This window comes from Pristis pectinata, chromosome 9 (genome assembly GCF_009764475.1).
Source record: "Pristis pectinata isolate sPriPec2 chromosome 9, sPriPec2.1.pri, whole genome shotgun sequence".
Lineage (NCBI taxonomy): Eukaryota > Metazoa > Chordata > Chondrichthyes > Rhinopristiformes > Pristidae > Pristis > Pristis pectinata.
In genome coordinates, this window is record NC_067413.1 from 80,124,617 (window position 1) to 80,139,771 (window position 15,155).

At 39.3% G+C, this 15,155-nt stretch overlaps 1 protein-coding gene across 1 annotated transcript in view; it reads left to right on the forward strand.

Moving 5' to 3' along the window:
* c9h8orf34 (chromosome 9 C8orf34 homolog) overlaps window positions 1-15,155 on the forward strand; it is a 274,725-nt gene that overhangs the window by 243,554 nt on the left and 16,016 nt on the right. The window lies entirely within an intron of this gene.

Genomic DNA, 15,155 nt, shown 5'->3' on the forward strand with positions numbered 1-15,155 from the left:
AGAATTGGAATTAAAAGTAATCAAAATTTACATGATTAAGGAGAAACATTACTGTTCTACAATATTATTAAGGAACTCGTGGTCCGACCATGATTTAAAAATACAATCTGCATGTTGACTTTCATTTGGAATAGGAACTATAACAACATATTTCAGAAAAAGATAAATTGACCTTTGTTTCTGGCTCTACCTGTAGTTTATAAGTTCACCATATTAGGATTGGTATTTGTTAAATGCAATGCTCACATGATCAACATTGTTCCAGTTGTCTCCAGGAAGCATGGTATTCTTTTCCTTCACGAGATCAAATGTTAATTATGAATGATGAAAGCCATTCAGCCCACTTTGTTGGATGTCATAATGAAAGCATCCTGTGTTTGAGACTTAAGCACATAACTTAGGCTGACATCTCTTTCTAGTACTGAGACATAACATCCTTCAAATGCAAAGTTGTTACCACAGGTGCTTTAAGATGGGGCAGATAAGACTCCTTGCAATCTTTGAAGATGTGCAAGAGAGTTTTCCCAATGTTCTGCTCAGTATTTGTCCTCCAATCACGAAAGGATGTTTTTCATAGTTTTGTGTTTGCAGGACTTTGCTTAGCACAATTTGGCTGTTGCATTTTCTGCTATACAGGCCGTTCCCAGGTTAAGTATGTCCAATTTATGGACACTCCCTACATGTGAATGAGCTCTCATAATATTATTAAATTAAAAAGTCTGACAAATATAAATATGTTCATTCCTATGAACTGTGGTACTATTTTCCTCTATCTCTCCACTTTTAGTAATTGTCCTTTCATATCAGTCTTATGTGCTCTTGATGCCTTTCTTTACAATACTGTGGAGGTGTGGTTACCATATTGAGTAATTTTTGTGTATTTTCCGACTTATGGACAAAATTGACTTATGGATGTCTTAAAAATGGAACCTATTTGTTACCTGGGGACAGTCTATACAAGTTTGATAACTTCAAAAAGCATTCATTAGCTTTAAAGGCTGCTGAAACATCGAGGGGCATGAAACATACAATTTTTATCTTTTCCTTAGCACATATTCCCTACACCAGCCGCACAGTAGCAGCCATATTTTCTTACATTTTCAAGTTATTCACTTCTATTTCTCTGTCAATTACATTCTATATGAAGTTTGCTCTCAGTGAGAACAAATCTTTTTTTAGTTTTTATCTTAAATTTGCCTTGTTTATAGATTAGACATGTCTATCTTTAAAGTAATTTTCCAGTTTTAACTTTTCTGTACTCTTAATTGACCTTGTGTATCTCTCAGTCACCTTCTCTCAAGACTGAAAATTCCATGTTTCTCCCATCTTGTCTTATAGCTCAAACCTTGGAAAGTTGAAATGACTTTTGAGACAAAGTACCTAATGCTGAATGTCTTCCTTTTTTCCTTTATCTTAGCTTTTTCAAAACAGTTCATGGAGAATACATATGGCACATATGGTTGTTTTGATATGGATCGCTTTACACTTAACAGCATTCAATTTTAACTATACATATTTTGTTCATCCCATTACAAACTCATCATAAATCTGTATTCATTTTTGTCTGAACACAGTCCAGGAAGGGTTTTGAGATGTTTTTTGACACTAAAGGCACTTTATGAACATGAGTCACTGTGTTGGACCTGTCAGGTGGATTATGCACAGCTAGTTTGCTGCAATTACCACTTTAGTGGTGCAAGTCTTTGTAGAGTTTGGGTTTGGGTTAATGCAAGATTAAAACAAAGTGTCATCGACTCCTTTGAAAACAAGTTCAAGGGTTTCAGGGTGGACTCCAAATTTTACATTCCTAGTGTGTGGGCAGACACCTGCGTCAGATGTGCTCTGAGTGACCTGGGTATTTACCAGGCTATTCAAATGAAGGATGGTCCTCTTGGCCTCACAGATGTCAGCAAGATTGGTGCCAGAGGTCCTTAATAACTCTATCCTATATTACGTGCCTGGGCTTAGCCCCTGTGAATTTCAGCCCCATTAGCAAAATAACATTCATTTGTTGCAAATAGAATCTCCTATTGATTTTACCAAAAATCATTAATTCTTTTTGTTGAGTGAATTAAGTTTGACTCCTGGCAAGAACTGTGTCTATGAAACAAAAGCACCTTAATAGTTCCTGTGAATCAATGCATTTTTGCAGTAAGGTTGCATAGGAAATAAATCTGCTTTGGTGTTTCACTTTCAAAAAGAATACAGATGTGTAAACCCCTTTAAGTATGCCTGTCAGATAATCAATAATTATCCCCAGTCAGCAGTTTGGCACAAATTGGATTTAATAAGAAACAGGCAATGTAACGTCAAGTCTTAAGAATTTACATTTATCTTAAATCAAACCAATAGCTATTTGTGGAAACAAATGCAGTAAAGATCAATTGTATGTTTATGAATATATGTTTCACAAAGTGTAATAATTTATTATGTGGAAGGTCATAGAAGAAAGTCCACTGCAATCAGAACCTTCTGTTCCTTGTGCAGTGTTTGATAGAAGTGTAATTCCTTTCTCTCTCAGGTAAGATTGCATTTGCTGATCCAGTTTCAATTCATGCATTATGTAAGTTGGTTCCTTGATTTCTATTTCAGCAGTGGGCCGCTTTTTATTTCTAATTTTAAAGAGATCAGAGCCAACTTGGTCCTCTATTCTTCATGTTATTGCTTCCAGCAGGGTTTCAGCTTGCATTCACAAGTGACCTTCTCACACACTATTTGATGTGGGCAGATCTTTGTGAATTTGTTTAAAACAGAAACGTATGTGCTGATTTGTATGGAGAAAAGCATTCAAATGTGATATCCTCTGAAAGGTTTGAGCCATATCAGTGCCTGTTTTTAATTACATATGGAGACTTTTTGGTACTTTAACCCTTTAAGAGCAGCACTGAAACATTTGCACCTTGATCGAATAGCAATTTGGCTAGTCAGTTTGGATAAACAATGCAAAATGAGCCCTTTATCTCAAATGGAAGTGTAAGAAGTAGAATTTCCATTAGGTTAAATAGAACCTTATTATTACTCAAAATATTTCTCATCCAGCAGAAACTTTGGAATATATGCCCACACATTAACAATAAGAAAGATACAATGGAAGTGAGATGAGTAAGTAATAAAGAAATGTAAAGACATTCAAGAGAATTCACTGTCCACATAATACAGTCTGCAAAATAAAATCAGAAAATCTCAGAAATATCCAGTAGATTGGACAGCATTTGCAAAGAGAAAAAAAAATGGAATTAATGTTACAAGTTGATGAATTTTTATTGGGAATCTGCGGTATATTAGATATTCCCTTTGTTTTCTCTACCTGTTTCCCCCCTCTGCAACTTAAAGCATGCTTGTTTTCTAACTTTTCCAAGTTCTCATGAAAGATTAACTCTCTACCTCTCAAATACCGCCAGACCTGTTGAATACTTCCAGTATTTTCTGTTTGTACTTCAGATTTCCCGTATCTTGCAGTTCTTTACTTTTCAGTCACTGATCCTCCATCTTTGCTCAGCACATCAGCCACTAAGCCTTTGTCCATGTTTTTGCTGCCTTCTAAATCAGTATCAATGCCTTCCTGCCCAAAACCTAAGCTGATCCAAAACTCTATTTCCCATGTGCCATTGCTGAACTACATGGACTCCCAGTTTAACCAAACCTAAATTTTAAAACTCCCTTCCTATCATGGTTGCAATGCCTCTCCTTATCTTTGAAGCTCCTTCCGGCTCCTCAACTCTGAGAACACTGTTCCTGCTACTCATGTCTCTTGTGCAATCCCAATTTTAAATTGCTCCACAACAGGAATGGGCCTGAGTTCTTGTGTTCTTGAATTAGATGGTCCTTAAAAACTACCCCTTTTACGAAGCAACAAACAATCTGCTGGAGGAGCTCAGTGGGTCAAACAGCATCTGTGGAGGATGGAAGGAATTGCTAACGTTTCGGGTTAAAACCCTGCATCTGCAGTCTCTTGTGTGACAACTTTTATGAAGTTTCTGGTTATCTGCCCTAATCTCTGTGTCTCTGGCTCAGTATCAGCTTTTGTTTGAGTACATTCCTGTGAAGCATCATTGGACTTCTTATTACGTTAAGGGAAATATATAAACGCAAACTGCTGTTGTTGGTTTCCAATGCACAAGTGGATGGACAACCATTAAGAAACCAAATAGAATTTTGTAATTTATATGGATTTGGAATATTAATGAAAGTGCAATGTTTAAGTGAGTGATTATAAAATAATAATCGAGCCACGTTTGGAATATCATAGGCGGTCTAGTCTTACTATTGTCAAAGAGATATAATACTTTTGTAGAAAGAATAATGTAAATATATCACAATATTATCAAAGAGCCTGAGTTCTAGATAATAGGTTGTTTTATCTTGAATTGAGAAAATTGATGGGAATTCAATAGCTGTTTTGAAAATTATAAAGAAATAGAAATGTAAGAGTCCTTGGGGAGGCAAAGAAAATACAAAATGTTGGAATAAGATTCTTAAGTGGGATGAAGAAATTTAGTGAAAGAAGAAAACATGGATTCATTCTTGCCTTTTACACTGAAATTGGAATAATGGTGGGATTTGGGTTTAAAAGTGAGACAAGAGAAATATGTGAAGTGGTTAAAGTGGATTTGGCAGGTAATAGTAAGCTGATTGTCACCACATACACATACAGCACGGTAGCGTAGCAGTTAGCACGACGCTATTACAGCGCCAGTGATCGGGGTTCGATTCCCGTCGCTGTCTGTAAGGAGTTTGTACATTCTCCCGTATCTGCGTGGGTTTCCTGCGGGTGCTCTGGTTTCCTGCGGGTGCTCTGGTTTCCTCCCACATTCCAAAGACAGGCGGGTAGGTTAATTTGGGTTTTAAAAAAGATGGGCGGTGTGGACTCGTTGGGCCGGAAAGGCCTGTTACCACGCTGTAAAGTAAAAAGAATTTTAAAAAATAAAAAAAAAATTAAAAAGATTATGATAACTGTACTGAGATTATGTATGTGGCAACTGTTTCAGGTGGTGGAGGCTGTGGAGCTCCGGGGGAAGCATGGTTTGAAATTCACAACATCCAGTTGAAATAAGTGCATGGAACATGGAAGCAAAGAAGTTGTAGACTGTACAAGCACTTGATGTAGTTGGCCTTTGTTTGGAAAGAATGATAAGGTGATGGTGCTTGCAGCAGAAATGAGTTAAGAAGGAGGTGAGGAATTCCCAGCCGAAATGTATAGAAGCAGAAACTGTGATGATGGAATCTGTGACTTCCTGCTTCTATCCCATAAGGAAATATGGAAATATCAGACATTCCAGGATTATAGGCATTTTTGATTCGAGGCAAGAACCTTTCTTAAAGAAGGATATGAAGCAGAAGGGAATATCGTATTGATGCATTTTGAAGTATTTTATTTTAGTGAAGTTATGTTTAAGACACATTGCTATGATGTGAACATAGCCAAATTTTACTTTAGACACATATATATTGAATAAGTGCTTCCTGTTGACACCAGGTAACAGAAATGGGGATTTATAAAATTTATGTGCTTGGCTCCCATTGTTTGACCATCATATTTTCCAATTTCTTTCCATTGTGCCATTCAACGTACATGCATTTGTTTGCAGTGTTTAATGAAATTGCCACTGCATTAGGAAGTGTTGACACATCTGAAATTACTGTTTACTGCACGTATACTGTACAGACAGTTTGAAAAGCAAAAAGCTGCAGATGCTGGAAATATGAAATAAAAACTGAAATTGTTGGTAAAACTCAGTGGTCAGGCAGCATCTGTGGAAAGAGTAAAAGAGATAGCACTTCAGGACAATGACCTTTCATTGGGAATTAGACCTGGAAAACAGGAGACACAAGAGACTACAGATGCTGGAATCTGGAGCAACACAGAAGGTGCTGGAGGAATTCAGTGGGTCAGGGAGCATCTATAGAAGGAAATGGGCAGTCAACATTTCGGGTTGAGACCCTTCACCTGGCTTAGAAAATGGGCATGTTTTAAATTGCAGAGAAAGTGGAAAGGGGTGGAGAGAACAGAGAGACTGTCCATGATAGGGTGGAGACTAATGGTGGTCACGACCCTCCGTGTATTTGACCAGCATCATCAGGGTGCAATTCAACTAAGTGAACCACAGCAACAAGTTATGTGTGAGGGGCCCATTCCCATCAACTTGGCTGCTCCTTTGAAATCCCCATCGGAGTTCTCTGCTACAGAACCTCTGTGTGACCTCACTCTCTGGAAAGCTGGCAACTAGGTTACCTCACTCCCCTGCTCTGGTTGCTATGCCCGATCATGTACCACACACAGATTCTCCCTTTACTTTACATGAAGTGTCTTGAATCTCTGCTGGTGGCAAAAAGGGTAGGGTTGTGGTGAGATGAAGGGCGGAGGAAGGAGGTACACACTTAAATTATCTGCAGCTTGTAAATTAAAAGAGATTGTAGATGTGAGAAGGACAATTACATTTGGCCCACTTCCCTTTTTCTTTCAAGAGAAGAGATCAGATTGTTTCTACACGTGAAGTATTTGAACTTAGATCAACACTGCATTCAAGTCCTAGCTTGACTTCTAGCACTGACCACCACTGCCTTCAAATTGTGTTTCTGGTGATCTCCTGGCTTCTGCAGACACAAGACATCCCTCTTCCACTTTCCTCACTAAAGCCTCCTTTGCAACATCAAAAGATTAGGAAGCTTATGATCTCCTGTGTTGTGCAGTAGTACAGGTTGGCTTTAAGCCATGTTGACTAATTTGAAATGATTAGACAATCACAAAATTGGGCTTCGTAGTGAAATGTAAGATCTTTTATTTCTGAGCTCTAACTTCCTTCATTTGATTTAGAGCTTGATTACTAGATTTCTAAATACAATTACTAATGTGCAATTGAAAAATCCACTTCCCAGCTGCACCTTGTGAAATCTCCATTCTTTGTACTTCATTCTACTGTAAAATCACTGATAATGTTTCAGTTGGCATATTTGTTCAGAAGCCAGATGTTTTTGATCCAAATATTGAGTAATGAAAACTGTATGCTGCAGACTGAGTGTTATTACGATACCCTGTAATGAAAGTGTCAGCTTTGCCTCAGAGATTGCATTCTCATTCTTGAGTTTGCAGCTTACAGGTTCAAAGTTTCAAACTTGAGCACATAATTTAGGCTGATGTTTTAGTGCAGTATGGAAGGATGAGAAACTTCTCAGATGTAAAACTGGGGCCTCTATCTGCCCTCTTAGATAAAAGATGGCAAGGCAATTTTCAAAGTCTTCCTCGTGTCCTGCCAACACTATTCTGAGTGGTGGAATGGATTTCCATTTACATGAACATCTGGGAAATATAATAAATTTGTTATCAATAAAAGTGATATCAATAAAACAGATGATCTGGATCTGCAAAGACCTGCAGAGCAAAGGCTCCAAGTTGGTGGTCAAGTATGATTCGGGAATGATGAGAGAATTTTGAGTTGTTTCTGAGATGTCTCTTGCCAAAGAAAAGAGGGAACCCAGGATAGATGCTACCTAAATTTACCTCATGGGGTCCAGGACATCCAACGCTTTTTACAAGGTGTCCATCAGTTTTAACCAAGCATCACAGTGAGAACAGATGCACTGCTCAGTAGACAGCTAATGTTGCATTGGGCTGCTAATGGCATTATTGGACTCTGATTTACATGTATTCATGAGGCTCCCATCGAAATGAGGTGGGTACCTCAATTCCCACTCCAACACCTTCCTTAAACCTCTATCCCAAATAAAATTCAATTAAGACAGCTGAGAGAAAGGAAAGACCCAAGTCCAGCACTTAAATTACAGCGCTTATTTTATCCACTTTCCATCGAGCAGAAAAAGTTAAAAATTTCCTCTTTCTGTTTTAAATAGATACAGCTGACATGAATAAGAGCACAGTACTGAGAACTGACATTTGAAAACAATTTTGATACCCCAATCATTTTATTCTTTTTATCCACTTGACTAATTAACCTTTTCAGTTCTTCCTCAAATTTAGTTACGTTTAGCCATGCTACAGCCTATATATCATGCATTATACACCAAGCAGTCAATCAGCAAGAATTCAGAGTCCACTCCAACTTTTGCAAAATGCTGCATAAATTACCTGCTAGCCTAGGGCCATTTTTGAAGCCATCAATCATGACCACAGCCTAATCTGAGTCACAACAATCGTTATAAATTTATTGTTTCTTACAAGGTCTGCAGCTATGCTGATACTCTGTCCTTTTCTCACTCAGACCTGACAATATCTGAGAAATATTAAGAGTGGAATTATTATCTGTAAGACTGAGGAAAATGCATTTCCATTCCATCATCCAGAGTAGCATGCACAGTTCAGAATGACGTCTCATTTTCCATTTAAAATGAGTGAACCTCAACATATCTGAAAAATTACAAGATTGAATATGAATTAACTGATTTAATACGGCTGCATCACAGTGACTATTGAATATTTATATTATGAAGTTAATTTGCTATCCTTTCTGGTAGAAATAGTTTACTGAAAAAAGAACATTATGTTTTAAACTGCAGCAATGTTTCTTTTCAGACATCTGATCACGTTAACAAGGCCTTGAAATTATACCACGGGGTGCTAGTAGAAAAAACACTACCATTGACTACATTGTCAGAGACATTAAGGGGTTTAGTTTAAATGATTTAAAACCGCCAGTAAAATAGCAAACTGAAGAATTTTGCATGACTTTTAGAAGGAATATGCATGTTAGCAGCGTGTTGTGTACCGAGTAGAATTTAACCCAGGAGACCCATTTACAGCGGCATCTTTGTGATGTACGTTTAATGTTTAAGCAGCAGCAAGTCTTTTCTTATTGGGCTATTTGTTTTATTTTTATGGGCTGGAAAAGAACTTCTGTCAAGTGGAGATTAGTTATGCCATTTTCAGCAACTCACTGAAGATTTCATCCAAACTTGCATTATTTTTATCTACAGTTATTTCCATAAATTAATGTCCTATTGGGTGTTTATATATGTCTAATGCAGAATTTTGAAAAGTCAGCACTCTTGACTTAAACATTAATTTCTCAGCCATGTCAATCCATTCAATGTGATTCTCTGCAATAACTGTTCAGATTATATCAACAACCCTCTTCAGTTCACTGTTTTACAGTAACTTAAAGAGTTAATTTTTGCTTTTTCTTACATGAAATTCAGAGAGTCTTACCAATGTTTTAGGGATTACATGCCAAATGTCTTTCCATTTATAATTGCTCATTGTCATTTAGTGAATGAGTACCATATTTCAATCCTATTATGTGATTAGAGATTTTATGGGATTTCTCAGTGTTTTTCAGAATTGTATTCTGGAAAGGACAGTAATTCAGCTGTTAGGCTATTGCCTTGTATTTCAAGGGACCCTGGTTCAATACTGAGTTTGGCTGCTGTCTCTGTGGAATTTATGCATTCTCCCGTGATTGAATCAGAATCAGATTTATTACCACTGACATATGACGTGAAATTTGTTGTTTTGCAGCAGCAGTACAGTGCAAAGACATAAAATCTATAAATTACAAAAATAGATACATAGTGCAAAGAAAGGAATAATGAGGTACTGTTCATGGATTGTTCAGAAATCTGATGGTGGAGGGGAAGAAGCTGTTCCTGAATCATTAAGTTTGGGTCTTCAGGCTCCTGAACCTCCTTCCTGATGGTAGTAACAAGAAGAGGGCATGTCCCAGATGGTGAGGATCCTGAATGATGGATGCCACCTTCTTGAGGCACTGCCTCTTGAAGATGTCCTCGACGGTGGGGAGGGTTGTGCCCGTGATGGAGCTGGCTGAGTCTACAACCTCCGCAGCCTCTTGCGATCCTACACATTGAAGGCTCCATAACAGGGGATGATGCAACCAGTCAGGATGCTCTCTACTGTACATCTATAGAAACTTGTAAGAGTCTTTGGTGACATACCAAATCTTCTCAAACGCCTAATGAAGTAGAGCTGCTGGCGTGCCTTCTTCGTGATTGTATCAATGTGTTGGACCAAGGATAGATCCTCTGAGATGTTAACGCCCAGGAACTTGAAGCTGCTCACCCTTTCCACCTCTGACCCCTCAATGAGAACTGGTGTGTGTTCTCTCTGCTTCCCCTTCCTTTAGTCCACAATCAGTTCCTTGGTCTCGCTGAATTTGAGTGTGAAGTTGTTGTTGCGACACCACTCAACCAGCCAATCTCTCTCATTCCTGTACGCCGCCTCATCGCCATCTGAGATTCTGCCAACAACTGTGGTGTCATCGAATTTATAGGTGTGTTTGACCTGTGCTTAATCACACAGTCATGAATGTAGAGTAGTGGGCTAAGCATGCATCCTGAAGGTGCGCCTGTGTTGATAGTCAGTGAGGAGGAGATGTTATTGCTGATCTGCACTGACCATGGTCTCCCTATAATGAAGTCAAGGATCCAGTTGCAGAGGGAGGTACAGGGATCCAGATTTTGAAGCTTGTTGATTAATACTGAGGGGATGATGGTGCTGAACGCTGAGCTGTAATCGATAAGCATGATGTATATCTTGCGGTTGTCTAGGTGCTCCAAAGCAGAGTGGAGAGCCAGTGAAATTGTGTCTGCTGTAGACCTGTTGTGGCGGTAGCAAATTGCAGTGGGTCCAGGTCCTTCCTCAGGCAGGAGCTAATTCTAGCCATAACCAACCTCTCGAAGTACTTCCCTCACAGTGCTACCGGGTGATAATCGTTGAGGCAGCTCACCCTGCTCTTCTTGGGCACTTGAATGATTGCTCCCCTTTTGAAGCAGGTGGAAACCTCAGACCACAGCAGTAAGAGATTGAAGATGTCCTTGAATACTCAGATTTTCAGTACCCAGCTAGGTACACCACTGGGGCCTGATGCTTTGCGAGGGTTTACCATCTTGAAGGATGTTCAGACATTGTCCTCCAAGACAGATTACAGGGTCACTGGATGCCGTATGGATTCGCACAGGTGTCGTGTTATTCCCCCTTTCAAAGCATGAATAAAAGGCGTTGAGCTTATCAGGGAGTGAAGCGTCACTGCCATTTATGCTTTGTGTGACTTTTCTCTGGGTGCTCTGGTTTCTTCCCACATCCCACAGACACAGTGGCAGGTTAATTAGCCAATGTATATTACCCCTCGTTGTAAATATTAAATGAATTAAAGGGGTGTTGATGGGCACGTGAGAGAGAAAAGCTATAGGGCTGTAGGAAAATAGGAGAGGAGGAAATGTGAGTGATAGGATTGCTCTTCTGGGAGCTTGTATGGGCCTGATGAGATGAATGGTCTCATTATGTAATAAGTAAGCAATTACATGCATTATTCTTCAAAATCTGCAAAACTGGTTGGCCCACTCTTAAATTGTCCTTGTTTCTCTCTAAGATTGTGGAATATCTTCTGTTCCCAATTGTCGTTTGCAGTGTTGTGTGTCAATTAAATATAAAACAGTAATGGAAAGTTAAAAGGAAAAAGGGTTGAAACGAGACTAAGGGGTGGGATGCAGAGTGTCAGAATGCAGATGGAGAGGCTGATTCATATATAAAGGGATGCAGGCCTAATGTGGGTAAATAAGATCAGTGCAGATACGCATCACAGTTGGCATTGATGAGGTAAGGCCCTTATGTGCTCTTATGTTTCTAAGATTCCCATAAGGGAAGGTTTCCTCTGAGAAACGACTTTAGTGATCAGACAATATTGAGCAATATTTTTTTACTTTGGCTACCCATTGTAATTACTCATTGCAACGAGGTAAAACAAGCAGAACCATAACAAACTGAACAGATAACCCATCATATTGGAAATGCAGCTTGTCTGAATGCTGTCTACCAATATAATTTCTATTATTTGGAGGAAGCGCACAAGAATTTTGGTTAGTTCCATAGAAAAGGGGTAATAGCCAGTGATGCCACTTTCTTTTACAAGTTCCAGCTCAACAATACCACTCAAATTGTGAAAGGGTTCAGGGATCTTATGTGCTTCTAAAGTTATACATGTGAATTTAACACTTCTGCAAGTGCAACTTGAAGCTTTTAGGAACCTTTATTTTCCAAATATTTTGTTTTATTCACATTTTTCCTGTTGTCAGTAAATTTATCATTTCACTTGTGGAGAAGCCCCAATTCATAAGCTCAGTTTGGAATCTTCCATTTTATTAGATAGTGATGCTAAACACTACTAATTGGAATTGATTTATTATTGTCAATTGTACCGAGGTACAGTGAAAAATTTGTCTTGCATACAGTTCATACAGATCAATTCATTACACAGTGCATTGAAGTAGTCCAAGGTAAAACAATACGAAATGCAGAATGGAGTGTCACAGCTACAGAGAAAGTGCAGTGCAGGTAGACAATAAGGTGCAAGGTCATAATGAGGTAGATTGTGAAGTTACGAGTCCACCTTATCGTACTAGGGAACGGTTCAATAGTATGACAGCAGGATGGAAGCTGTCCTTGAGCCTGGTGCCATGTGCTTTCAGGCTTTTATATTTTCTGCCCCTTGGGAGAGAGCAGAAGAGAGAATGTCCAAGGTGGGTGGGGTCTTATGATTATGCTGGCTGCTTTACTGAGGCAGCGAGAAGTAGCAACAGAGTCCACAGATGGGAGGCTGGTTTCCGTGATGTGCTGGGCTGAGTCCACAACTCTCTGCAGTCCCTTGCAGTCCCAGGCAGAGCAGTTGCCATCCCAAGCCCTGATGCATCCAGATGGGATGCTTTCTATGGTGCATTGATAAAAGTTGGTTAGTGTCAAAGGGGACATGCCAAATTTCTATAGCCTCCTGAGGAAGTAGAGGTGCTGGTGAGCTTTCTTGGCCATGGTGTCTACTTGGTTGGAACGGGACAGGCTATTGGTGATGTTCACTCCTCGGAACTTGAAGCTCTCAACCCTCTCGACCTCAGTATCATTGATGTAGACAGGAGCATGTGTACTGCCCCCCTTCCTGATGTCAATGACCAGCTCTTTCATTTTGCTGGCATTGAGGGAAAGGTTGTTGTCATGACACCATGTTGCCAAGCTCTCTATCTCTTTCCTGTACTCTGACTCATTGTTATTTGAGATCCAGCCCACTATGGTGGTATCATCTGCAAACTTGTAGATGGAGTTAGAACAGAATCTGGCCATGCAGTCATGAGTGTATAGGGAGTAGAGTAGAGGGCTGAGGCTGCACCCTTGTAGGGCGACAGTGTTGAGGCTAATTGTGCTAGAGGTGTTGCTGCCTATCCTTACTATTGAGGTCTGTTGGTCAGGAAGTCAAGAATCCAGTTGCAAGGGGAGGTGTTGAGTCCTAGGTCTCACAGTTTGGTGATGAGCTCGCTTGGAATTATAGTACTGAAGTATTGAAGCTGTGGTCAATAAACAATAGTCTAACGTAGGTGTCTTTCCTGTCCAGAATGGGGTGTCATCTCTGTGTTAGTATCTCAATGAACAGAATTATTCCCTGAAAGGACTGCAGCAAAATACTAATCAGCCTGTTCAAATGTTGAATCAGCTCCTGCAGAAATTCCAGCATTTTAAGGAACCCAACCTATCTAGCTAATCTATGTGTCTTAATCTGATTGATTTCTAGAAATATTCTGTTATGTTGTTAAGAATAAAGAGAAAAAAGAGGGAAATGGCAGGGAGATGAGGTAATCTTGGGGGTGCGTTGCACCAAGTTACCTGAGAACTACAGAGCTGCTCTTGGCCCAAACAATAGTCCTACTTTACAAAGGAATCTTTCACGAATTATGCTATAACCAAATCTAAAGCTTGTGGTCTTTAAAGATTCTATCTATCTTGAACTTTCTGCAGTGGAATCAGGTACCGATTTCACACCATGGGAGGTTTTTTAGTGGAAGGAATATTTCCAGGTGTAACGCGCACTCTGCTACATTCTGGTGTTGATGATAATCTACTTAAGCACTTAGTCACAGTGTGACAGAGAGATCATTGTCTGTTGCTTCAGTGGAAAAGAAAATTGGGTGCAGTGTAAAATGGTCTGCCAAATGACTCTGGGTCTGTTTTGTGCAACTGGCAAAGATCAATTTCACTCCTGCACCCCCCCCCCCCCCCCCCCCCCCCCCCCAGCCTGCCCAAGGGTTTCCTTCTATTTAGCTGTTGCAACCAACATTAATAAGACATTGCAATGACCTCAGCTGATTACACTTGAGGGCAATGTGATTTTTATAAGATATAAAAGCAAGTCTGCATTGGTAGTTCACTAGATGTATGCATCTCATTGTATTTTGTATTTGAATGCCTCCATCTGCTGTGACATGAATTCTAAAGAAGTATTTATTATATCTTGAACTCTCTCCTATTTATTGATTTGAGTATTTATTTAAATATATTTGGTGAACTTAGTTACTGAATGTAATGCTGGATAGTGAGATATTGCTCATTTTCTTTTCCTAGCGTCAACAAGAATGAGTCTCAAGTCACTCTGATTTGGAACAAAGTTCTCTCTTTTCTAGCTCAACTTTAACCTTATCCTTTTGAAGATTTAGAAATCCTGTTCCAATGTTTCCAGCACTCTACAGTAGCTCCCCTTTTTGCTAATGCCGGCAGTGTCAGCAATTTATTATTTAATTATCACTGATTATGGAAGATCTGTGTGTTCTTGGAACCATCAAGGGGAAAGGGGGGGGGGGGGGGGGGGGGGGAGGTGGTATTCTTTTGTTGTACAGGACTTTTACATTCATCAGAAAAGCAGAAGACATTTGGCCAAATGGTTTGATTAGTTTAAATCCCAAAATCAAAACTGATTGTCCAGATATTAATCCACAGTGCCCTCAAATCTCCTGTAAATGAAATTTGGCTTGTTTATGAATGGAAGAGCTATTCATCCTTTTATTTCATTGCCTTTGACTTTTAGTTTATAACTTTTTTTTATCACAGCTATTTCTTAATTCAGACTTACTGAGGCAGATAACTAACTAAATAAAAATTACAAGAAATCAAAACAACAAACATTCTCAAAGGTGGTGGTGGAGGCTGATACATTGGTCAAGTTCAAGAAATTGTTAGATAAGTGCATGGAGGAATTTAAGATAGAGGGATATGTGGGAGGAAGGGGTTAGATAGTCTTAGGTGTGGTTTGAAGGTCGGCACAACATGGTGGGCTGAAGGGCCTGTATTGTGCTGTATTATTCTATGGTAATAGTGAGCACATGTTGAACCATGATAATGCGTAAAAAAAAATACAAGCCAAATTCATTAGTCT